Below are 27,520 nucleotides of genomic sequence, written 5' to 3'. Positions count from 1 at the left end.
ATTCTAAGGTTTTAGCTTTTTTCTACTATAGAAATATAATGTGCATATATTTATGCATTTCATTTTTATTAGTTTTGTTTTGTATGAAATGCTCATCTCAAAATGTGAGCAAATCAAAGAGATAATTGAGTGTGTGACATATTTAGTTTAAGTCAGACTTCCTGCCCTGTAGGCATTTGTAATGGAAAGTTAAGCACTGATACTTGAAATTGTGAAATAATGTCAATAAAATAGAAGACTAGAGAAGATTAGAGTAAATAGGGATAATGAGGAAAGGCTTCCTGAAGTAGGAGAGACTAAACTGAATTCTTACAAGTATAGAGGTGTGTGAATATTATTAAAATAGCTAGGAAAATATTCTTAAGGTGAATAAATTGCTATCAGGAAAAAGTGAAGCCAATACACTAGCTCAGCATTTCCTAACCATGGGTATGCATTAGAATCCTCTAGAGTGCTTCATAAAATACGGTTCCCCGGGCTTCACCTGTCCAATTGTATATAATCTTGCTATAAGAACATGTGTAATGGTATTTCTTTGATGTTCTCTAGGGAATTCCAAGGTATAGCAGGTTCTAAGAATCACTGGTTAAAATTGTATTGGGCATTTGGTGCATTGGGGTTGCGGCAAAGTACAAAATTAAATGGAGTGGATGATATGCAGCCAAAAAATAACAAGATTCCGATGTCAGACTTGATAGTATAGGCATGTAGTCAAAACTGGAGATTTCTGAGTGATAGAAATCAAGTCAATTCAATTCAGCTGACAAGAAGTGTGAACACATAGGTGTAAGGTACTATAGAGGGATATGAAACATGAACAAATTCTGGTTTTGCCCTTCTGAGGATCATGGAGGTGGTAAGAGGTATAGTGATAGTTGTGTTAAGGCACACCTGCTAAAGCCTATCATGGAAAATCAAAATGCTCTGGGATTACTTAGAAATACACTAATTTGGACTGGAAATAACTCAAGGTTTAAGACAGGAGATAGCTATTATTCATATTTTGATCAATAAGTGAAAAAAGATTTTTTGGAGCAAGAGAGGAGGAGAAGCAGCATTCTGGGTATAGAATGTAATAGAGTTTGGTGGCTCCGAGTTTAATGTGAGTGAGGGGCTAATGGTGGACAGTAGAAAGGAACCAGGTAAGAAGTGGAGAGAGCTCAAAGAGAAAGGAGGCTTAGGGCTAGAGTGCTGTAATATCTACCTGAGGGCCAAGGTGTGAGTCCTAGTACTTTGAGTAATGAACTCCTCACTCATCCTCATAAAGAATGCACATGCTGCTCACCAAGAAGGGAAGTGTGGCTGAGGATCAGGTGATAGAGAAAGTAGTGAGATATGGCACGCTTGCCATCACAGGACATTGAGAGTACTACCTAGGGATGGATGAGGAACATGAAGCCATCGCTCCACAGAGAGGTTATGTTAAACTTGTCACACATTCTCATGATACTGTGTTACCTACCCTCTTTCTATCTACTCATACTGAAACTGTCTTCCAGTTATGCTTCTGTTCACCTTTTTTTCTAAGCATTTTCAAGGAGACTTAATTTGAGCTTTCCTTTTTACCATGATAGCCCTTTATTTAAAAAGGGAGTTCCAACATGTATTGTTTTATTAGAGTGTGAATTTGTGTGGTTCTCCTTTAGGTTGTGAGATTTTTGAGGCAAGATCCATCCAACTGTTAAAATAATGTACACATAGATGTGTGAAATGATAGGCAGAGTGGCTTGTCTGGACCATAGAACTTTTAACTTTTTTAAAAGCTGAAACTATAACATTTTAAAATATTACATTGAGCTTATATGTATCAAACTCGTTATTCAAATTAATCCTTTCCATAAACCTGGGAGGTAGACATTATTATCTGTAATCTAAGGCTTAGTGTGCCTAAGTAACTTGTTCTAAGTCATATAATTAGTTGCCTGGCTCCAGGCTTTAACTCTAACTTTATTTCCTACAGCAATAGTTCTTGGTCAGGCAGCAGAATCCCCTGGAAGGCCCAGCCTGATTCAGTATTTTAGAGCGGAGAGCAAAATTTATTTTCTAGCATTGTCCTACCCAGGTTACAGATGCTGCCAGCCTGAGGACTGTATTTGTGACCACAGAGTCTGGTTTAAGACGTCCAGATAGAAATATATTTTTAAAAAATATCCTGGCGTGATGCTTAATGAGAAACTGATGCTGACAATCTCCATGGCTGAGGGCCCTCAATGGTGATATGACTTTATTATGGCACCCGTTCAGAAGCAAAAGGTACAACAGTGGGGTACTTCATGATTCTGAGAGTAAAGAAAGATTTATAGGTATGCTGGACCAAATTTATTAGAGTAGGGACGATACTGGAATTTGAGTCTTTCTCTCTTTGGCCTTTTGCAAATTCCAGCCAATCAGATCTTCCTAAACCATTGCTTTCCTCTGGGTGTTGCTCAGGTATCTATAGAAGCTCCCAACTAACCACTGGTCTCAGTAAGTTGGCGCCACTCTTCCTTCTAAGCTGTTCTTTGCTGGGACTCGCCCACTAGGATCAGCCTAGGCTTTTCAGCCTCCCGAGTCTCACCTGGCACCTTTGCTTTTCCAGTTCTCCTTGCAGTCTCATGGGCATCCTAACACACTTGACTTTGCTGAATCCCAGTCACCTTCCTGAGCTCTCTTTATTACAAAAATTAAAATGTGAAATTAGTGCTTACATGGTAATAACAGAAAGAGCACAGAAAGGCTGAGAATGAAAATTTAACTGTCCCCTGATCCCCAACTCCTAGGTGCCACTTCTCAGAGGAAAGAATTTTTAAGCCTTAAAATTCATTTAACTGTGCTGCTGTTTTGTGATCAACTACTTCCCGCCCTGAACATAAAGACATAAGACTTCTATATCCCCTCCCTGTCCTGTCTACATAGTAATATTGTATAGTTGATCAGATTAGTTTCATTACTAAAACTATGGGAATATTGTTCTTTTTCAATCTATATAAGGTATTGTGCTCATTGTATTGTCTCCTCCAGATTTGTGTTCGAATGCCTCTCCATGGCCGAGGGCCCCCAATGGTGATGTGACTTTATTATGGCACCTGTTCAGAAGCAAAAGGTACAACAGTGGGGTACTTCCTGCCATGGCTCCTTCTAATATTATTATTCTTACTTTTCAAACCCTTTACGAAATCAGGCAGTTTTTCAATTAAAAAAAATATTTGTTCCTGGCGTTCTTGTGATTCAATCTTCATTTGTAGTTCCCTTGTTGGATGGTTATTGCCGAGTCTGCTATAAGGTAGTCATCTTAGGACCTCCCTGCTACCTTCCTGGTTTTAGTCAATTGTTTCTTTTTGGTTTACTTTTTGCCTTACCTTTTTAAATTTTGGTTTATGCTGTCATTTTTTGAAGCACATTCCCAAATATTTCTTTTTATGTTTTTGTTTGTGCATTTCAGTTGTACATAACAGTGAGTGAGGTTCATTTTAAAATATTCATAGATGAATATAACATAATTAGCTCCATCCCCTGGAAGGCCCAGCCTGATTCAGTATTTTAGAGCGGAGAGCAAAATTTATTTGCCTTTCTTATTCCTTCTCCCTCTTTCTGATTCTCCTTCTATTTTACTCATCTTCCTTCCATTTACTTACTGTAATTGGTGTATTATGCTAATACATAAAAGTGTGATATATTCATATATCCACAAAATAACATAATTTGGCTGATTTGATTCCACAGTTCCTCGCCTTTTCCAACCCTCTTCCCTCTCGCTTGATTCTCCTGCTCTACTTTTTCCCTTCTATTTTTATGAGATCCCCTTTTAAAATTCTTTATTTCTTTTTAGATTCTGCATATGAAAGAAAACATTTGACCCTTGACTTTCTGAGTTTGGCTTATTTTACTCAGCATGATGTTCTTTAGTTCAATTAATTTACTGCGTATGTCATAATTTCATTCTTCATGACTAAGTAAAACTCCATTGTGTGTATAGCACATTTTCTTTATCCCTTCATCTATTGAGAGACACCTGGGCTGGTTCCATAACTTGGCAATTTTGAATTGGGCTGCTATAAATATCAGTGTGCCTGTATCAGTTGAGTATGCTGATGGTAATTCTTTTGGATAAATACCAAGGAGTGGGATATGTGGGTCATATGGTGGTTCTATTCCTAGTCTTTTGAGGAACCTCCATACTGCTTTCAAAGTGGCTGTACTAATTTACTGTCCCACCAACAATGTATGAGTGTGTCTTTTTCCCCACATCTTCACGGGCATTTAAGATGTGTATGAGTGAGGAACATTGCACATGTTCTTGCACACCTGATAGTATCTTTGCATGTAGATATTTTATTTCTAGTTTGGCTAAATTATACATAAATTGATGTTGACAATTACTTTGCTTCAGAAAGATGAGTTTTTACTCCATTTTTTACTCCTTAATGTTCAGTGTGGTTGTTGAGAAATAGGATTCTGAATTCTAATTCTGTGTAAGAGAACTGGGTATTTTTCATGCTGGAAAATTTTATAGTCTTATTTTTTAGGTATTATAAAAATTCACCAGAATTTCCTCTAATGCAAATAGTTTCATTTATTTGTTTATTAATATTTCTGTTTTTTTTTGTTGGAATGTTAAAAGCTGGAGACTAATCTCATAATCTGTGGAAATTGGTTTTCTTTGACAATTACCTTTTCTACATTGTTTTGTTTTCATTATTGTCAAATGTTGAATCTCCTGGATCAAAACCTTTTATTTTATAAATTTTTGTTGGACTTTCCATCTTTTTTCTTTATCTGTTTACTATTTTGATAAATTTATACTTTTTATTTTCTGATGCACTGCTTATGTTTTTATTTCATAAATGTGCTTTAATTCGCTGTAACTTTTTCTTGTTATCATTTTTTTTTCATAGCAATTTGCCGTCTCTGAGGTTGTGTATTCTGGTGGATTCTTATCTGTCTCACATTTAGAATAGTTCCTCAAGTCTGATGATTGTGTCCATGTTGGAAACTAAGATCTCAAAAAGTAGAATAGGAAATTTTTGTTTCTGTTTGTGACTTGTGAAATGTAAGGGATGGTTTTGCAGTTACTATTTGGAGAGCTGACCTTATGCTAGAGAAGCACTGTGTGTCAAAATGTAGTGATCTTCTCCTGGGATTTTTCAAATTTTTTTTCCATAGGAAATATATTTATTCTCCTCACAAGGGTAGAGACCTAGCTGCTAGAGTTTCCTGCAGCACATGGAATATGAGTGCAGAGTTTGTGGGGTTAATTGACTCTTCATTAACTACATTCTTTTGTGAATACTTTCAAGTCTGTGGTTTTGTTTGCATCAGTTATCATTCCCATATCTACTTAACACTTTCTATAATCTTGTTGCAATTATTGTACACCAATGGATTCTCCAGATTCCATGCTGGGTACCCTGGTACCTTTGTAGGCCATTGGCTTAGTGTGGTTTGACTACATAGCACTCACTTTAGATTCATACATTTAAATTTCTTTTGTTTTCTTTCTTTCTTTTTTGGTGCTGGGGGTTGAACCCAGGGCCTTGTGCATCCGAGGCAAGCACTATACCAACTGAGCTATATCCCCAGCTCATACTTTTTAATTTCTTTATGTTTACTTTAGTGATGTCTTGGGAAAAGCATGAGTAGAGTCATGTATAAAATCTCCATCTTTATTCCAAGCTTAAAGCCCAATTGGACACCATGTTTTTTTTCTATAATACTTTATTTTTATGATTTTAAAATATATTTTGATAGATTCTAACCTATTATAATAAAATCAATTTTCTCATTATGCAACTTATACTTATTTATTTCCATGTTACTTTTAAGATTTTTAGTCTAATCACTGCTTAGATTTCTTTCAAGTCCCTTTATGATCAACATATAGGTATGCACAAATATGCCATAATGAATCACATTTTCTCTATAATTAATATGCACTAATAAGAACTAATGATTCTGGGGCTGGGGTTGTAGCTTAGTGGTAGAGCACTTGCCTAGCATGTGTGAGGCACTGAGTTCAATCCTCAGCACCACATAAAAACAAATAAATTAAATACAGGTACTGTGTTCATTAAAAAAAAAACACATTAAAAAAAGAAATAATTGGGCTGGGGTTGTGGCTCAGCGGTAGAGTGCTCGCCTAGCATGTGCGAGGCCTTGGGTTCGAGTCTCAGCACCACATAAAAAATAAACAAAATAAAGGTATTATGTATAACTAAAAAATAAATATTTTTTTTTAAAAAAGAAATAATTAAGCTGGGCAAATAGTAGGTGATTTGAAAGTATTTTTTTTTTTATATTGGGGATTGAACTCAGGGTCACTCAACCACATCCCCAGCCCTATTTTGTATTTTATTTAGAGACAGTGTCTCAATGAGTTGCTTAGTGCCTAGCTTTTTACTGAGGCTGGCGTTGAACTCCAGATCCTCCTGTCTCAGATTCTCAAGGCACTGGGATTACAGGCATGCACCACCATACCCAGCTGAAAGTAATTTTTGGTTGATTATATCCAGGAAATTAAGGAGATAAAAGACACAACAGATAGTATAAATCTTGTTATTTGGCAAAGTGATAGCAATATTGTCAAAGGTAGTGAAGTTAGAAGGGAAGACAGTGAGATTCTTGTGGATGTTTGTGAGACCTTTTTCTTTGCAGATAGTCCTTTCTAATCTGAGGCTATGTCTTACCTTATTAGTTTTTCTTCAAGGCTGAGGTTAGTAATTCACTTTCCCAGCTTCCCTTACATGACAGTATGACATAGTAATGTAACCAATCAGATGGCCCTCAGCAGGGGCCATTCAGAAGTGAGCAAATGAGTAACTCCTTCTGGTGTAGGTGGTTTCAGAGATACCTGGCGCACAAGTGTGGAAGAGTCCCTGTTGCCCTGTGATGTGCAAGGCAGTCCCTCAGTATGGTCTGGGTATTTTTTAATTTTTATTTTTTTTGACTAAGTAGCCACCAGGCCTAACTCTCAGGTGATCTTGGAGACTATGTAGACATTCTTTCCCTTTGTGTCTGTTTTCATCTAAGAATCCTGAAGTAAAAGTATGTGTGTGAGAGATGAAGTAGAAAATAAGATGAAAGTAAAACTTATAACTCTTTTTTGAACCATGGAAGCATATATAAGAAATAATTTAAGAAGCAAAAAGTAAAACCAAAAATAGGAGAACAAGAGACAGTTGGTTTTACAAAAACCACAGGCAAGGACAGGGAACATGCAGCTTCCCATTTTATAATTACATGGAAATGGAAAAAAACGGGAATACTCATTTAATTTTGCTCTGGAGTTGTGAGTGCTGAAGGGTCATCCTGATGAAAGTCTGCCCAACCTCATAAGTGTACAAAGTGAGGGGGGAAATAATGGAGGGATTTTTTGGTTTTTGACTGTCATAAATATATTTATCTAAGCCTTAATATTTGAAAAATTTTTGGAGATTGAACTTTTTACCTTTTCCTCTAATTTTTGCCAAGTTAATTTGTTAGTACATTTTGTAATTGCTTGTCAATATTCCTTCATTTGTTCTCCCAACCACTTGCACTGCAGGGAAGAAATCATGTTCTGTGAGAAAGTGAATAATTGTTTTCCTGCTACCATGAGTGAGTTGGACTGGAGTAAAGCAGCCAAAGAAATACACTGCCTGGATTGGAACTTCTGGTTCTACTGTTGTCCAAGGAGGTTGGCTATCCCAGAAAAAGAGAGAGAAAAAGAGAGTGGACATACATGTAGTCAGAGGACTGTATCAGGCAAATATAGGCGGGGGAGTAGGAGAATGAAAGTAGATGTGAAGAAAATGAACTTAGTTTAGTTTTGGACATGTAGGGTTTTCCTGGTTGATGATTAAATGAGCTGTAATTGGTAATATTAAACTGAAGCTTGGGTGGAAGCTTGTGTCTAGAAATAGATAAGAGTCATGCCATAAAAGATAATCATTACAGATAGTAGAACTAATGTTGTTTCAAAAGGAGAGAGTACAGAGACAAGACCTGGTACTGAGCAGAGGAAGAAACCAATATTTAGGAATATTGAAAGGTAAAGAACAGTCAAGAAAGCAAACAGAATAATCAAAGCAGTAGGTTGAGAAACAGAATGAAGTGTTTCCATGGAAATCAAGAGAAAGCGAAGGGAGATTCTGTCCAACAGTACAATACCATAAAACTATGGGAAATCTTCAAGTACTGTGCTTTGTATCCTAATCTACATATTAAATGGTACATGGGAGAGCCTCAGTTAATATTGAACATATGAATGAATAATACAGGAACACAAGACTGGGAAAGTAAAGTAGTTATCTTTCAGGTAAAATTTTAGTAGATTTGGAGGATGCAGACACAGGTTTTAGGGACTTAAGGAGAGGATGAATAGGCATAGAGACAATTGGTCTAGACCATTAAGAAATTTGGGCAGAGAAAGAATATATAAAATAAGTACTTATTAGAGAGTCAGCAGAATCCAATGGAAGAAATTTTATAAATTGAAATAGACCTTTGCATGACAAAGGGCACAAAAAAGGAACCAGTGGATAAGAGGAGTTTCAAAAATTGCCAAGAAAGTACTAGATGAGGGAAATACATGTATCATGACACTTTATCTGGAAAAATTTAAGAACAGCATTTACAGATGTATCCCTTTTGATACAGTGCAATGAAAAATATTTCAAACCTGACCTACTTTGAGTCACAGTTAAGTGCAGAATCTTAGACCACAGGATTGTGAAACTTCAACAACCCTCAACCTCTTCATTTGACAGAACTGATTCTATGGATAACTTGAATCTTATAGTAAAGATAGATCTAATTTGAGGACTGGAGAAAATGAGGATTGGCCTAAAGTTACTTTCTCTTTTGTTTTCTAATCCACAGAACAATACAAAAGATGTATGGTTATGTGTTGCTATCTGATAGGAATATGTTCTGAGAAATACCGTGTTAGGTAATTTCCTCATTGTTGTACATCATAGGTTGTCCTTGCACAAAAAGAGGTGGTCGCACATGTAGGCAATATGGGGTAGCTGCCATTATGTATGCACTTTGTTGTTGATCAAAATATTGCTGTGCAGTATATTACTGTACACAAAATCAGGGGAATAATGAATGGATGCAACTTCTTGATGCCCCTTTTATCATTATTAGTCAAGGTTTAGGCTAAACTGCTATAACAAGAGAGCCTACCTACAATATGTTGAGTGAGAGAAGTTTTGTCTCCCATGGAACAGCATACCCATGAGTGGCCCAGTGCTGTTAAGGCTAAACTTTATCACTCACTGTTGTTTCAGTATCATTATTTCATAGCCACCAACAGGGGACACAAAGACTTCAAGGCACACCATCTATCTGAAGGAGACTCGGAAATTGTACAAATTCCTTCCACTCATGTCTTGTGGGTCCAGCTTAGTCATTCAACTACAGGGAGCTACAAAAGAGCCTGAGAAATACAGTCCCTTGCTGGACCTCCATTGCTGCTGCTGTGTTTTTATTCTTCATGGTTCTGCATAAACATTGCTGCTTGTAGCATCAGTTAGGTGTTTCAGATGGGAGAACTGAGGCAACGAAACAGACATGCAAAATGAATACTTAATGAAACATCACAACATATTGAATAAATATGAGAGAGATTAAACACCAGTTTATGAAGGCATCTATTTAAAACGACAATTCTATTTGGGTGCCTGTTTGAATTTCTACCATGCAGCATTTTCAACCAGTGTGTCTGTTGTCTCTGGGCAATTAAAATTATTCAGCATCAAAATCCTAGCTCTGGGACCAGAAAAAGGAATCTAAGAAGCATTCACTAATAGTCTGATTCAGAACAACTGCTTCTCCCTTTGGTCTATTCATGCATATTTCAATTGGCATTAATGTAAAGTACCAAGTGGGCTCTCTTCTACATGAAATCCTTGTTCTCAACTTGGCAGCAATCCTGGCACTAGGTTCTAAATGGTCATTCTGGGATGGTAAATCAGCAATCCTCAGCTGATGGGTCTAACAATGAGGAGATTGCTGGAGGCAGGTGGTGTTGTGAGGCCTAATTCTGTTGGCATTAAGTGACAATTCATATTTGCTGCAGGAGCAGTAAATTGCACTGTTTTAAAACAGGAAATCTGAGTTAAAAGCTGTGTAAAACCATTATACTGTAGCCAGCACTCCAGGCTCTTCTAATTAGGTCATTTGGAAAAAGATGACCTTTTAGTTTCTGTGCCTCTTGGCTGGGGACACATGTTTCTGATTATCATTTGTATTTTATTTTACCAAAGCTGATGACAAGCTGAGCTTTTAGTGTGTGTATGTATGAATGTGTGTGTGTGCACATACGCACATGCACACCCTTTATGGAGTTGATGACATTTTTGTGTTCTAGCATTCTGCAAAAAGAAGATGGAAACAATGTGCACAGTAATCTTAGTGTCAGAGCAACCTAAAGTCATAAGGGCTTGAGTGAAGAACACACTAAAGGGCATTTCTGATGTACTGGTGTTTTAAGAAAACTTGACTTTAACTTGTCTGAAGTCACTCTATCAATATTTATTCTGTTTGGGGCTGGCAAGTGTGTATAAGACATTAGGAAGAAATGGACTTCAGTCCACATTCTTACTAGAAAAATAACTATTGGTCATGCTTGAAATTCTGTCTGGGACCAAAACCAAATATCTCATGACGATCTTTTAAGGCTCAGTTGTCCTTCTGCGCACTTTCTGGGGAATGTTTACAAATGCAAACAAATACTGTCATCCCATGACCACATCTTCCAACAAAGTTCAGAATTAAAAGGACAACGTCCTTCTATTCTATATTTTAGGAAACTTTCCCCCAAATGAGGTGCTTCCAAAGGCTGGCTTCTCTGCTGACTTCTTTTTTTTGGTTATGGGGAAAGTTTCTCAATGTGCTATCAGGTTCTTCATCTGAGATCATAAAATCATAAAATTACAGAGTTGGCAGGCCTTTGAGAAGGCTTCTAGCTCACAGTCTGCCTTGAGGCCTTTCTGAACTTAAACTCTCCTGGAATATAATGGTCTACTTTTAACAATCTCGCACAAGGGAGAGTTGACAAGGAAGGATGGTACTATCTAAATGTTTAATATATAAATTACTCTGGCAGTTTGAAGAAAATGTATGGAAGATGATTTGAAGTTTATTATGAAATTGCTAATAATTTATTCAACTCAATTTTCTCTTAGAAGTTATATGGTAGGTAATGATGGCTCTCTAACTGAGTGGATCTAAGTCTGGAACTGGCAGTCACTGTTTGACAGGTGTTGGCAATGTGCCAGCATACCCTGAGCAGAGGTTCTGAGTGCATAGCTTGGGTAACAGCCCAGTGAAGCCATAACATAGGTGAAGTGTTTCTGGACTTGGGTACTTTCTGAAGTTTGCCAGTTTATCCTGTTGGTAAAGCAGAGAATTTGTCTTAAAAAAAAATCTCTAGGGTGGGAGCTCTTTATTATTGATATGTTAACCAGCATTTAAAGAATCAATTGCAAGTGGTGAAAAGGAGGGCATTTCAGTCAACATCAGGATTGAGACTTGGGTCCAGAAGATACTTCCTCTTGCCAGTTAAGTAGCTGGTTCTGATCACATTCATGAAGGGGCTAAGAAAATGTCTCCAGCTGACCTCTAAGTACAGGGGCTGGGATTGACCAACTGTTCTAGATGCTATGCTCTGAAATTTGCCCATTTGTTTGCTCTTAGGTCACATTACTCAAGGGCTTAGCCAGTGACTGAGTCAGACAGGGATGCCGGGAAGGCATGTTCCTGGAGACATACAGCTCCTCTGATAGACAACTTTGGCTTGAGAGCATCCCCACTCCCTCTCCCACACTGTCCAGCAGAACTGCACTTAGACTGCTAGGCATTCTAGGTTGTCTCCATCCAACTTTCTTTCCCTGGGTACCTCACTCAGTGCATGGTCCCTATGGTGCTCTCAATACTCTCCCAGGAGCCCCTGGCTCCCTCCCCACTTTTAGCTGTACTTTCTCTAACAAAATCCCTTCCTAGAGAATCCTTACTTCCTCAAATACAGGGAACCATGTGCTGTGGTGCTTTATAAAACTTTGTGAGAAGGCTTGGGGGATTTTATAGGAGAATTATAATAATGTGAAAAAGGAAAACTTCAACCTGATCAAATCAAACCATTTAGTACCATCTGGGATGCTTATCAGAGTGAGTGCAATTTTGAATGGTTTTACTTAGCCCCTTGCACACTGAGCCACTGCTGAGGATCATTTTATCTCCCACAGAAGGGAGTTCCCTCAAATCAATCCTTCCAGGAAATCAGGGACACTTCTTGCGTCCTTCCTCATTTTTCACCCTAGTCAATAAATTTAAAAGAATTAATGTCACACTGATCCCTACTAAGATGTTGTAAAGAAGCTATCCTTAGGTCGTGTAGTCTGAAATTCTCTACTTCAGAAGAAAATTGTTGGCTTTTCTCTTGCATGAACCACAGGATTATTACAGTGATTTTTCTCAGACATGAGGCATTCTTTCTCTAAAATCATATATTGGTTTTATGTTTAGAATAGCATTCCTCAAACTTGACACTACTGACATTTTGGACCTAATAATTCTTTATTGTGGTAGGTGGTCCTGTTCATTATATGTTGCTCAGCATGCCAGTAACACCAACATCCCAGTCATGCCAAAGTAAAATGTCACCACACCTCACCACACATCCCCTCTGAGGGACAGAATCACCCACCTATGGTGAAAATTGTTGCCCCAAAGTAATAGGCACAAGCAATAGGCAACTTTTAAATAGCATTTTGCATCTATATGGCTGAGCATCTACATTGTACATTAAATGTAATCTTAATAAAAAAAAGTAAAGTCCAAGGAAGATTTTGTGTGTGTTCGTGTGTGAAACAATCTATCTCTATTATTCTAGGAAAAGTGAACTGATTTGCCATCTGAACAATGTTGTTTATAAATGCAGAAAAAACACTAATGCCACCATTGTGCTAAAATGTTAAATGGGTATAGAACTGTATATTATTTTCCAAAGGTAACAGAAATCTCCTTCCATCCTTACTTTTATTTACGGTGAGCACTTTGCTTATATGATATAGATATGTGCCTTTTAAAAATCTCATCCCCTGGATGTGTCAAGGATGCCTGTGCTCTGTGGCCATATTTGTAAAGCTAGATATTGACCTTCAGATTATCCTAAACCCAGAGGGGCTAAGGTTCTGCAGCTGGAAGCAGCTATATGTTGATTTCCTTTGGTTATGCATGACAGACTCATTACTGCTATCTGTTGCTTTGTGTAATTCTTACCTTTTGGCCCTGCCTAATGTTTCAGCCTTGAGGGTGAAAGAGCACATTTGGTAGAGTAACTTATTGGGATCATCTGAGTTTTGGCCTTCATTTCAGTATGACTCCAAAAGGCAAGTAGTTTGGGGGGTGATTCCTATGATAGTTAGGTGGGAATGAAGCTCTGGGTACTTCCTGTGTTCATGGTAGATTCAACCTGAGACATTTCTGAAAGCAGATGATCTAAGAATTAGGAAAGATATAAAAATTTTACTTACCATGTAGGTCTCTCCTTAAGTATTTATTCTTTGGTTTGCACATATTTTCTCCTCTCTGTAACCTTTTGATCAAATTAAGGATTCAAGATATAAACAATGAAGGAATTATATGATGACCCAAAGTAGAAAATGGCTACATATCAGAATGGCAAACACAGAAATTACTGTCAGAATTCATGGAAGTGGGTTTCTGTTGAGGGCGAATTGAACATGGAAAGTGCTCCAGGAGGTATTGGGGCTTGAGTTAGGCACTGAAGATTGGATAGGATTTATGGGTAAAGAGAAGGGTTCCTGAATCACAGACACAGGATGCATGTGTGTTAAAAGAGTGGGAGCAAAATCTTGGAAACAGAATCAGGCTGGGAAGGTTGATTTTACTTTTGTCAGGAGCTGTGAGGGATTAATATGGACAGGTAGGGATGGGGACCAATGCAGAGCATTTAGTTTAGGAGCTTTTGAAAATGTCTTACAAATGTTCCTTCTGCAGCTTCAATGATAATAGCAGAATTGCCCAAATCTGACTGAAGGTGAAACCCACTGTTCCCAAAAGGGCTTTGTGAGAAAAATCTGTTTACTGAGAGTACAACAAGGAAACAAAAATGTACTTGTGAGAGATTTTCCTTCTTAAAGTGAGCAGGTACTTGAAGAAGAAGCAATTTTTTTTTTCCTAAGTGATGTGCATAAAAAATGAGTTAACAAGGACCTAAGTTAGTGCTTGTGGGTAGTGCACGACATGGACTGTAGGTTCAGAGCACCTCTCAGTGCTGTGCATTAGATAATGACTATCAGAAACTAGCTGCACTTACAAGAGGTAGAAGCTGAGTATTGACTTTTATAAGTTATTGATCTTAAAATATCATAGGCTGCTTTTATACATACAAAGAATGTTGGCAAGGGTGCATCTAGAGTTTCAGATTATCTTAAATATGTATAATTGGCTCAGAAAGACTGAGAGTGAGGGTGGGTTACGATTTTTAAGTTATTTTCTTAAAAAATCTGGTTGGATTTCATCTGCTTTGAATTATCCTACTTTAAGAATTGGGTTCAAAAAATTTCAAAGAAGTCTGAAGAAACTAAATTGCAATTTAAAAATGAAAACATAAGTGTACCAAACTGTACCTAAGATAAGTGCTTTTAAGAATGATACACCTGATTGTAGAAGTTATTTATTCAAACCCTGACTTTTTCCAGAAAACGATTATTAAGAGATTGTTTAGGGGGTAGGGTTGTGGCTCAGTGGTAGAGTGTCACCTGGCACGTGTGAGACACTGGGTTGGATCCTCAATACCACATAAATCTAAATAAATAAAATAAAGGTATTGTCTTCATCTAAAACTAAAAAAATTAAAAAAAATTAAAAAAGAGATTGTTTAGCTCTAGGTAAACTTCTTTGAGATATGTTACACATTGTGTGTGTGTGTATTGTGTTCCTTAGCTGATTATATTTAATAACCCCAACATGGAAACCTTTGATTAGATCATAATCAATTGAACATTATTGGGTAGATTAGATTATAAAGATCAAAATCTGGAAAATCTTGGGGGTGAACAGAGGGAGAATGGCAAATCATTTTCTGTTTTCCACCTATGTATGTTGAGGAGTTGGGGAAGAAAGGAAAGTAGCATGTTTATCAGGTCTTTCTTTATGAGCAAATAAATGATCTGATCTTGTGGTAGTTGTACCAGCCTCTTCATTGCCACCAGCCTGAAGAGCCACATGTAAGTGCATAGTGAAGGTAAGATGATGGGCTCTTGCATGAAAATGTCTCTTTCTCCTATGGTTGACAGCAGTAAAAGAATCATTTCCTACATGCTCAAGTGTGGCAGAGTGCTGGAATTACAGCACAGTTCACATTGGCAAGTTAGGGAACCAGTTTAGGTATCTGTCAACAGATGAATGGATTAAATATAATGTGGTATATAGGCCAAAACAAAGTTTTACTCGGTCATAAAAAGAAACAAATTGTGTCATTTGCAGGAAAATGGATGGATCTGGATAACATTATGTTAATGGAATAAGCTAGTCTCAGACAGTTAAGGGTTGTATGTTCTTTCATATGTGAAAGCTAGAGAGAAAAAAGTAAAATGGAATCTCATAAAAATAGACAAGTAGAGAAGAGGAAGGGATCAGGGGAGGGAGGAGAGAAGGTAAAGGGAAGGTACTGAGGAATGAAATTGACAAAATTATATTATGTGTGGGTATGAATGAATTTCATCACAACAAATTTCACTATTATGTACAATTATAATGCACCAATAATTTTATTTTTTAAAGAGTGTTAAAATTGGAACCATCAAACTTCAACGCAATATGTAGCTGGGTGTTATTGGAAAGGTAACTCAACTTTGCTATGCCTAAGTTTCCTCTTCTCTTCATTGAGGTTGCTCCCTTTAGAAATCCATTTTCTACTTGAATTACTCATTTCGTCTTCTAATTCTATGAAATCTCCTATTTTATTGTAAAACTTATGAATTTTTACACTCATTTGCATATGTTTATCTGAATGTAAAAGTAACATTTTCAATTAATGATGAGTTCAGTGGATGCTCTGGTAATCTGTGCTTTCCTTATCTTATAGCTCCTAAAATGCCCTGGCACATAAAAGTGTATGTCCAAAGGAGCTTTGGTTGGAGGAGCAGTGGACTAAACATTATGAACTAATTGCTGCTCATGTCTATCTGGATAATCCAGGGTGGGCTATATTGTGGTAAGAAATATTTCCAAGTTTCCAGTGGATTAAAAAAAAAACAAAGGCTTATTTTTTTTTTCCTCATGGTTAGAGCCTTTGCAAGTCATCTGGGGAGCTCTATGTGTTTTTTACTCTGGTTCTTGGTAGAAAGGGAGACTACATCTCTATGCTTTCACCATCTATGATGGGCAAGACAGGATCATGGAGATGTGATGAATTGTTTGTGGACTTTTACATCACTCACATTTCATTGGTCAGAACCAATTATGCCCAGCTGCCATTCTAGAATGCTCTGGAAGTAGGAGAGCCAGAAGTTCAGGCAATAGGGCTAATGATTTCCCACATCAGCAAAAGTCAAGAGGTGCATAAAGAGGTGCCCAAAAGACAGGACTGTGTTGGAGGTAACACCTGATGATGACCAGTAGCCCTGGAGCCTCTTCACAAAACCAACTCACACAATAAATTCATGCCTAATTTGTGTTTTCCCTTTACTATTTGCATACTTTGAGCTATTATATCACACCCCAAAGAGTGTTTGGGATCCTGAGGACTGCATTACACTCCCATTCTATTCCTGCTTCCCTGACATTACTTCCAGAGGATGCCTTGATTAGAGCTCTGGGTGTTTTGGACCTTTTTGGCTGTACATGACAGGCAGTTTCTGCTTGACTTTTTTTGCAGTTGGGTAAACACAGCTACTGCTTTTGAACTGTAGAAGCTTAAGTTTCAAGGGTTACTTTCTCCCCAGCTTCTTAGAAGGCAACTTATTACTAGAAAAACGGAGCAACCCTCTTCTTTCAATACTAATGTTGTTACCAGAAAGGAGAAAGAAAGCTCTAGAGAAGGAGGGATGTCCCTGAAGGCACAGTGTTTTGGAGGCTGGCTCTAGTTTGTCTACCTGGGCTCCTACTCAGTTTGCCCAGGTCTCTGACTTGAGGCTGTGTCATAGCCAAGTGCTGGGCCTGCTTTGTGCTTCTTCCTTTCATGTAGAAAGTGTCTGTGGATTGTCAGGGAACATTTTCTGAGCATACCTTTTGTAGCATAGTATCAGGCACTAATGAAAATTTGAGGTAAACTGAGCTACTTCTATACAGTTTTTGCGGCTTCTGGGGTATTAGAATAAAGTATGCCAAAAGAGGATCATAGAAACTGATGAATTTAAAGCTGTTAGATAAAATGCTTCTGTTTAAAACTCTTGCCAGCATGCTTATGAAAGTCTAGGTGTAAACTTACTTAGTTATATCATCAAAAATCTAAATTTGAGTCCTATTTTGAATATGAGGCTTATGCTAAATGGTACTGTTAGACTCCCTCTCTCTACCCTCACTGTGATAGGCCCTGGGAGTAAACATAAGACATTCTGTCTCCCCTGATACACTCAAAATCAATATGGGGAGTCAGGATTAAAAATATAATACTGTGAATAGTACAGGTAGGCATCTAATGAAGTGCTAAACCGGCAGAAGATATTATATGTGTTTTAAAGAACTTGGAACATAGAGGGATGACTGTGGCTAGTGGAGTCAGGAGTGGTTTCACAGAAGGGATGGGAGAGGTGATCTAGGAACAAGAAGGATATAAGGAACAATAATAACAGCCACAAAATATATTGACTTCCTGCTAATTTTACACTCAAGTAAAACTGGTTCTACTTTACCATTTTTTTTCTTGTTGGTCCAGTCTCCATCATTATCCTAGATCAGAGCTCTTCTGAAATTCTATATAATTTAAACCCTGTGTTGTCCCTTTGAAGTATGTTAATATGTGTGTCGACAGCCACCAGGGATGCAGATTCGAGAGCAAACAAGGAACTCTTGCTCATGCTTCCCTTTGAGGCCAGGAGGGAGCTAATAACTTTCCTTCCAGGGCTTGGGAAACCTGGCAGGGGATGAGCAATATGGATGACTTGAGTTGATGCAGGCAAGCCCTTGGGAGAGCTTCTGAAGCTCTCCTGTCTTTGGAGTGAGTGAGAATGCCTCATATGGAGCAGTCCCTGGAGTTGATGGGACCAGATCCACAAAACTGCTTAGCTGTTGTAGGGCTGTGAACATCCCCTACAGCCTCTACTTGGATGGCAGGATACTGGGGAGCACATCCTGCGGAGTCACCAAGTCTGCAAGAGCAGGGGAGACCAGTTACCACCCATTGAATCCTGCTCCCTGCTGTGGTGCTGAGTGGAGGGGTTTTGATCAGACTGAACTTTCTTCCCTTCTGAGAGGATGTGTATTTTTTCTCTCTCAAAACCAAAGTTAGAATATTTGTTTGAAAATGAATTTTTAGACTCTGGTTTTAGTTATAAATTTCCATAGGGAACAATAGAACTGTAGTACATTTCTAATTTAAAACTTTGCATTGTTGATGAAGTTTTGAAAATAACAGGACTAGGCAACCCAAACATCTGTTACTTAATTCATTTCTCCCTTAACTTGCAGCAAACTTGTGGCACTAGTCTTGGAATGTGGGCACTGTCTCTGATCAGTATTTGGGGGAATTTTGGAATGCACAGGAAAATAGAGATAAGATTCTGTGCTTAAAATTTATAATGCATTGCAGATTGCACTGCGGGTTTCTGAATCAACGAAATGTCATGGTGGGTTTTAATGCAGTTTAGAGAAACAGCCCAGCTCTTTGATGCAGGATATTTAAATTACCGTTAGTCACAACATAAAGCTCAAGTTCAAAATTTGAGTCCCCTTCCTATTACTATACATCCAACTACTTGAAATGGAGATGAAATTGCATTACTCTGGGGGAAAACGCAATGCTATTTTGATGATCAAATGTACTAAGAACAAAAGTTCCTTGTAGCCACATTGGGTGTGGTGTGGAGAAGTTTCTGCCAACTTGGCCCTGGACAAGTGGGTGGTGGTTGAGCTGGGTAGCTTTTGCTATCAGCAGCCCTGGATGAAGAAGCTGGGGACTGGACCTGTTAAGGGAAAGAGCCAGACTGGGTCCAAGGGATGCCCTAGCTGCTGAGCCATGGCTTCTGAGTCACAGCAAACTGAGATCTTACTCTGTAGGTCCAGGAGAGCTATAATGCCACAAGTTTATCCTTGTATAGAGGAAGTATTAGAAAAGGATTCACTCCCTAGAAGAAATCTTTGTATGTTGCCATTATCATCATCATCATTATTTTCTTGGCAAAGACTTCTTAAAATAAATGTGACATTGAAATGCTTACTTATTACAATATAACCTACCAAGATATTATCATTTGCTGGGAACATTAAAGACTATTATTTTCTTTTAAAATTTCATCTTAACCTACCTATGTTGGGCCAGTCAAGGATGGGGCTGGAGTTGGGACTGCATGGAAACTATGTCTAGATGGTTGTGTTGTTTTATCATCCTCACAGTCGTCCTGTGGGATCTCCATGGGAATGAAGGATGACCAGGTGAGCAGATTTACTCTGGTACCATCTCTATATCTCTAGATAGATGAAGATATAGTGTTTGTAGTCAGATGGCTCCAGAGAAGCTCGGAGTTCAGGCTGGTGAGGCAAATGCTTCTGAGCTCATGTGCTTCAGCCAGATCCTATTCTATGCTGACAGGTTCCACTTTTCAGTTTTCTGTTCTTTGGGGAAACCTTTGGATCTTAAGTAGTCAAGTCTTCTTGGCTCCTTCAGTTTCACAGTGGGCCCTGTTCTTTCACAATGAGAGCCATTTCCTCTTAAGGCAAGTGCTGGTTTCTCTGGAAGCAGCAATAGGAGGACTCATGTGGGTTCTCATAGGTTCTTTTTTTCCTTTTCTTTTTGATTTTACAAAGTGAAATGCTTTTCACTTCAAAAATGATTTTTTTTCCCTTAATTCCCAAGGACCAGAGTTTTCTTCCTATTCACTTTTAAAATGAAGTAATTGGCTTCTGACGTGTGCAGCATATATGTAGGCCAGAATTCAAAACTAATATTTGTTGGTTTGAAAATCGAGAGCCTGGCTTTTGTAACAATCAAGTCATTTCCATCTCTATAAAGATGACTGTTTAAGATTCTATTACATTGAATTTTCCTCAGTGAAGTCTTACAGTGAGCCACCTACTCACCTTAACACACATGCTGGCCTGGAGACTAGAGAATGGCTGTGTCCACATCCGAAGAGCATTCTTAATCTCTGGAATCAAAGTGATTTGTTTCCCACATGAGCAACATCTCATATCTACATTATTAATTTGGCATATTTTTTTTTCCATGAAGTAAAAAACATTTGAAGGGTAGGTTTGCAAGAGATTAAGGAGAAAACTTAATGGCTATCCCCTATTTTCTCTTACTTTAGACATGAAAATAGTGCTTTTCATCGTCATTAATGAAAGCCCAAATACCACAAATTTAGGCAAGCTTTCAGGCAACTTTAGAAATATTTTAAAAGAATCAATTTCACTTTCAAATATTGTATTGAAATGTGTAGAGGAGAATTCTGAATTTCCATAATTGCTTTCAGTTAATGATGTAATGAAGCTTATCTTTTCTGACTCTTCCTTTTGTCCTCTCTCAAGAGCACATGCTTCTCCACCCATTGTCCACCAGTGACACGCCCAACATTAGAGAAGAAAACCCTTGAAGTCATCCTGTTCTCCCCTCCTATTCCCATAATTATCTTGAATATTTATAACCCTTGTGTACATACAACATGCTCCAGAGGACAATTTCTCATGCCCTCAGGTAGTTAAGTGTCTTCTCATATAAATGCTTCTTTTGTTTTTGGACCTTCTTCTTGGCTTTGCTTCTACAAATGTATTCACATGCATGGTTCTATTCCACAATACACACATACAGTCCTACTCAAATTAATGTAAAATGCCTTTGTAAAAGTTCTGTTACAGTAGTTGATAAGCATCCACATTATAAAATGTGTGTGTGTGTGTGTATGTGTGTGTAGGAGTAGTTTGTTTTGCCTGTGCTCTATGCATTCAGAAACTGAGAGGTTTTGTTTTTTTTTTTCCCTTCAGTACCTGAAGTTTTTATTATGTAGTTCGGAGATTTTCCTTTCTGGATAATTCTTTTTCAAAAAGTTTGAAGACAATTTGCACAGCAATTTTGACTTACCTGTAGGTGGAAAGAAGGGTAATTTTTATACTTTATGGCAATTTCATATTTTTCATATGTGGGTAATCTTATGAGCTTTCAAAGCAAACACATCAAAAATTTCTATTTAGATTGAAATGGTTGAAAGTAATACTGCAATATTTGTATTTTTAAAATAATTACTACTATCTATGTGTTTTAATATATTATATATAACATTACTACAAATTTCTAATTGTTATTTATTTTGGAAGTACTGGGTATTGAATTCAGGGGTGCTTTACCACTAAGTATATCCCCAGCCTTTTATATATATTTTTTTTAATTTTTAAATTTTGAGACAGGATTTCACTAAGTTACTTGAACTTGTGATTCTCCTGCCTCAGTCTTCCAAGTAGCTGGAATAACAGTCATGTGACACCATGCCTGACCTGGTTGATTATTTTATCTGTGCATTTTTAAACTATATATCTTAGGCACAAAGCAAATATTCTTTTTATTTTTGAGTCTCTGGAAAATCCATTTATTTATTTTTAGTATAGGAAAATTTTTAATTTTTTTGTTGAAGAAGGTATTTTTTTTTTGAGTTGAGAAATAAAACATTTTTTTGAAATTTCCAAAAGTATACTTTAAAATCATGCTCAATTAAGGGCTTATTATAGGGACTGGGTCTCTATCTCCCTTACCATTTCCACTTTGCCTATGAATCACTAACATTTAGGAAGCATGATTCCTTTATGTAGGGGAAAGCATAGCATGTCCACGAAGTTTACAATAGTTATGAAGCCCTATTGAAGGAATTAGAAACTCTCTCCTTTTGAAAGTAGAATATCTTCTGCCAACCTGTAAAAAAAAAAGCCTCCTCCCTCTTTCCCTCCCTCCCTCCCTCCCTTCCTTCCTTCCTTCCTTTGAAGAACTTCAAGTGCTCTGAAAACTAGAAGGAAAACATATTACACAGTCTGAGAATACTGAGTTGATGAAGGTTTGGCAATAGAGGGAAAATAACTTTTTAGGACACTAAGGCTGAGAGGTACCTGGTTTGGTGGGGCTATTGAACTAGAATGGTTTCTTTTTTATTTCTTGAAGGACTAAAACAACCACGAAAAGGTAATAACAGTTTCAATAATAAAGACTGACTTTTAACTTAAGAGGTTTTTCAGTAATACTACCTCTAATTCAACATTATTCCCAAAATGGATATTAAATATTACTTTATAGTGTACTGAATAAACCATGTAAATAGGCAAAGAATTATTATGACATGAACCTTGTGTTGGACATTCACCTGATTTGCAACTGAAAACTTACTATAAGCACCAGTATTACAATCCCCATTTCATTATGCTTGTGCACATGTCCCCAGACTATTAAGACAGGGTTTTCCAACTAGGACTATGGACTATCTCTGTCCTGCCATTGATTTTTGTGAATAAAACTTTGTTGGACACAGCCGTGGCTAGTTATTCAAGCCTTGAATGTATCTCCTTTCCTTGTTGGGCAGCAGGGTTGAGGAGTGGTGACATACTGGGTATGGTTTGCAAGGCCAAAAATATTTAGCCCTTACTGAAAAAGTGTGCTGACCCCTGACCTAAGACATCAATTTTCTTTCTGATGGTGTAAAAAAAAAAAAAGACTATTTGAAAAGTCATTTTTTTTTCTCCTATGATTAATTTTTTCTCTTTTTCATACTAAAAATTTTTCTCTTTTTCAGCAAAAACAAATCAAAGAGCAAAACCCAACAAACAAACAAATAAAAAAGTCCTTATGAATTTAATAAGTATTAGAAGGAATCATGAAATAGATTCATTTATATATGCTGATGTTAATGAAAAATTTTATTCTTGCCATGTAACATACTTAAACATACTTAAAAGACATATTTTGGTTCCAGTTTTGCCATTCCTTAACTAAGGGGACCGTAAACTGTTTTGGTTTTGGGCAAGACAGTAAATACTTTAGGCTTTGTGTTGAGAATTTATTTTCTCATATAGAACAAGTGGTGGGGTGGATTTAGTCTGCAGGTCCATTGTTTGACTACCTCTGCGCTAGTTCAGTGTCTTGATAAGCCATGACCTACATGGGTTGCTTCTTCAGGACACTAAAATTAACAGTGCCTTCCAGTTTTAATAGTTTTCCATCTTGTTATGTGAACCAAAGCCAATGTTTATAAAATTCATTGCATGCATTTCCTTACCATGTGGAAAATAGAGTCAGAACAATACAGGGGAAGTGGCATGTGATGAAAAACTAAACTTTTAAATTTCTGCTGTATAAATTTCTATTGCTGCATAATAAATTACTTCCAAATGTAGAAGTGTAAAACAACAACTTTTTAATTTTACTCTCAGTTTTGTGGGTTGGAAACTCAGAGAAGTTTTAGTGGGCTAGTTTTCACTTGGAATTTCTCATTTGGTTGTACTGATGGCAGCCAGGGTTGTGGCTGACTGGCTATAGGCGTGGACTGCACAACAAGATGGCTGTCAGTTGGTGCTTGCTGTCCAGTGGAAGCTTAGCTGGGCCTGTTGACGGTTATGTTTATACTTGGCATGTTCACTGTAGAGGTCTCAGGGTAGGCAGACTTACATGGTACTTAGGTTACCCCAGAGTGAGAATCCCCACAGAATGTGGAATTCGCTTCATGGCCTTTTTTGACCTACTTGCAATATCTGTACTCTGTTAACAGTCTATCAGTAATGGGATTGCCCAGATTCCAGTGGAGAAGAGGCCAACTCCATCTCAGTGAGAGCAATGTCAAAGAATTTGGGGCCATATTTTAAAAATCACCATACCTTGCTTTTTATAACTCTAACATAAAATTAATATAATTTTAAAATTCAATATTGTTTAATAGTACCAGTTATTATATAATTAACCAACGTAAGTAAGGGCAAGTCATCATCATTAGGATCTTCCCAGATCTCAAATGAAACTGACAAAGAGAACAAATTCGATTGATTTTCCACTAAAGTACTTGTAAGATTTCAAAAAGATATGCTACAATGTTTTTGTCTTTATAGAGTTGCTTATTATCCCACATGACAGAGTTGCATTTGTTCCGACTGAGTATAAATCAGATCTGAGTTAGTGAGCAACTTGAATTGTAGAGTATTTTAAGAAAAATGAGGTTGTTATTTTTATGTAACTAAGATGGGCTATGAAAGGCATTACTAAGCAGAATAAATCACTCATTTAATATGTACTTACTGAGAATTTACTATATGGCAGGCACTGTTCTCCATGCAGAGGATACAGCCGTGAAAAAAAGATAAAAATCCTTCCTCTCATAGAGATTAATTCACGGCAGGAAACAGATGCTAAACAAAAGATATATTCTAAATCACATTCTGACAAGTACTATGAGAAGAACTAAGTAGGGGAAGAGGGATATGGAGTAGGTAGATGATTAAGGATGGGGTGTTGTTTTAAATAACTCAGTTGGGGAAGGTGATATTTGAACTAAGAATGGGCAGGGGAGCCACATGGTGTTCTGGGAAAGCACTGTCGAGGGAGGTGCAGAGCTTGTGTGGACTCTGTGAGAGACTGGAGGCCAATGTGACCCAGGGAAGGACCAAATGGGAATATGGTAAGAGGCAGGTTAGAGAAGCAGCAGTCCTGATGAAGGTGGTGGGCATGGGGGAGCTTACTTGTCAGTCACATGAAGGAGTTTGAATTTTATTGAGTAAAGTAAGAAGTCAGTAGAGAGTTTCCAGCAAAGCAGTAACATACTATGATTTAGATTAAATAATAACCGGTATTTGGGTATGGTGTGGGATGGGAAAGAATCAAGACAGAGGGCCCAGTTAGTAGGCTTTTGTGTTATTTTAGGCTAAGATATTTGTGGATTGAAATAGCATGCTAGCAGCAGAGGTGATTGTAAACCCTAAATATGGATAAGAGACTGTCCCCATTCTATAGATGAGTAAATAGAAAGTGAGATAGTGTGTTCAGTTCATCCCAAAGTGGTAAACTAGTAATCAAACCTAGATGTAATACCACAGGTCAACTTCAACATGTGGATTGTCACACATTAATATTAACACCCAGATGCATAAGATTTTACTGTGATTTCAGTGGATTGTGCTAAATTAAAAGTGGTTAACCATAGTCTTGCTTTTTATACATTTCCTCTGACGATGCTTCTTCATTGCCTTCATGTACAAAACATGTAAATTAACTAAACTGGACAAAATTTTAATTACATTACCACTTTGTTATGTGGTTTCTATGGAAGGTGAGAACATGGTTGCAATAACCCACAGCTGCAAACTTTCTACTCTGTTCCCGTGAACAAGGCCTAACAGTCAAGCTGAGATAGTCTGCTGTTGTCAGTATAAGCACTGAAACATTTTCAAATATATTTCAGAGACATTTTTTTTTCCAGGCTCAGTAAAGATGGAAGAGAGTACTGACATTTATGCTGGGAGTAATTTGGAACCAAATCTAAGGAGTTGAAAGTTTTCACTGAAAGGTAGGTATTACTAGCACTCTTCACTGTGGTCCCTTAGGCAGCCTGGAGAGTCTCTTCTGTTTAAATCTTTCTTCTTCTGGGCAGAGTGTGGGAGGGAGGGAGACTCCAGTTTTGTTCTTGTTGGAGTAATTAAAAACATGTTTATCAAGAAGAAACTGACTTCTTTATCATTAAGTTCATGGAATCTTTTTGTGTTTTCTCTACCATGCTATTTCAACCTCCTAATCATTCTTATTCTTACCTCCTTTGTGAGCTCTTGAGTTACTGACAAGGTTATTTACTTGTGCTTCTAAAACTTCTGTTCCTTGACTTCTAGGTTCTATCATGTTTTTTTTTTCCCATTCCATTGGATTGAGGTCTTCAAAGTTAAGCATCTTTCAAAGTAGTGACAAGCAAAATATAGCGGAAGGATCAGTAACTCCTTGATAAGTAGCTTTGCTTGATGTCATTGTTGATTGCCAAGGGGCTGGGGATCCCTGTCAGTCACTAAATGACATATTGGCAAGACTGTAGTCTGCTACTGGAATTTTTGTGTGTGAGAACACACTTTCAAGGTAATGCGATTTTCATATATTCCCAGAACCTCACACAGTGCCTGGAGCATAGTAGGTACTCAATAAATCTTATTAATATTAATTATTTAACCATATTTTGAAAGTTGTGCTAACATATGGTAGGTAGATTTGTTGCAGATCGGAACAATGAGGTAATTTCTTGTCAATCCTGGATAAAATTTATTAATACTAGAATAAATAACCTTCCAAGCAGGCAGAGACTTTTAGTGTGACTCAATGAATTGATATAAACTTATATTTTTAAGCCATCAAAGTAAGAAGAGGTTAAGACTAACGTTTACTTATTAAGATAATTTCCTAATCATTCTTATAAGAACTTAATGAGTGACAAACTGACGCTGGATATAAATTTATGATTTCCCAAAATAACATTTGATTGGTTTGAGTGATGTCTTACATCAAGTAATCATAGTTAATTTTTGCTTCTGGAGAGATTTGACTTTACCAGTCTATCATGTCATCAGATGTATTTCAGGAATGATTTCTTTGTCTGTTGATTTAGAGTTAAAGAATTTCTATGGAGATTCTCTAATGTGTAACTTGTAGTTTTATCAGGGTGGGTGGGACATGTTCAGAATAGTGGCAAAAAACTTACTCTCCATTTGAAATATACAGCAAATACCTAAAGAATTATTTTATATTTAAAAATATTTTAATCATATAAATAAGGACTCAGATTCCTGCTTTCCCCTTCTTGATCAGGTACAGCCCAGTTCTTTCAGGGGTCTCTACCTTCTCTACAGTAGCAGTGGGCACTCTTCTATGAGCTACTGCAGTTTCCCAACTTGATCCTGCCCTTGAGATCTGGTGGTTTGGCCAGCTCACTGCTTCTCAAACTCCAAATGCACATGGGAAGCCCCTTGGAGCTCTATAACTATCCATGTTCTTGTCTATAGGGAGCGGTATTGAATTGGCCTGGGATGGGGCTTATTTTTTTAGCATTTTTGGAAATCTCCCAGGTATTTTTTTTTTAACAAAATACCTTTATTTTATTTATTTCTATTTTTTATGTGGTGCTGAGGATCGAACCCAGTGCCTCACATGTGCTAGGTAAGTGCTCTACCATGGAGCCACAACCCCAGCCCTCCCTGGTATTTTAAGATGCTGCTGGAGTTGAGAGCAACTAGGTGAAAAGAGTATAGTCTTTGCAGACAAGTCTAAAACTAAGTCTGACTTAGTTTTCATCCTTGAGTTTATTTTCCTACTGGTTCCTCAAGGAATTTCTGAAACTGTGGTGAACCTAGTGATTGTGACTCCTGGCTTTTTATTCTC

General features: G+C 37.4%; 1 long non-coding RNA gene across 1 annotated transcript in view; it reads left to right on the top strand.

The window, feature by feature from the left end:
* LOC124080749 (uncharacterized) overlaps positions 1-25,653 on the top strand; it is a 52,135-nt gene extending 26,482 nt beyond the window's left edge. The window contains exon 4 of the long non-coding RNA XR_006847827.2: positions 25,587-25,653. This is a non-coding gene — a long non-coding RNA (uncharacterized LOC124080749). The remainder of the gene's footprint in view (positions 1-25,586) is intronic.
* Positions 25,654-27,520: the final 1,867 nt, after the last annotated feature.

This window comes from Marmota monax, unplaced genomic scaffold (genome assembly GCF_021218885.2).
Source record: "Marmota monax isolate L192 unplaced genomic scaffold, Marmota_monax_Labrador192_F-V1.1 WCK01_AAM20220418_F8-fsc00018, whole genome shotgun sequence".
In the NCBI taxonomy this organism is placed as follows: Eukaryota; Metazoa; Chordata; class Mammalia; order Rodentia; family Sciuridae; genus Marmota; species Marmota monax.
This window is presented reverse-complemented; position numbering and strand designations above follow the sequence as displayed.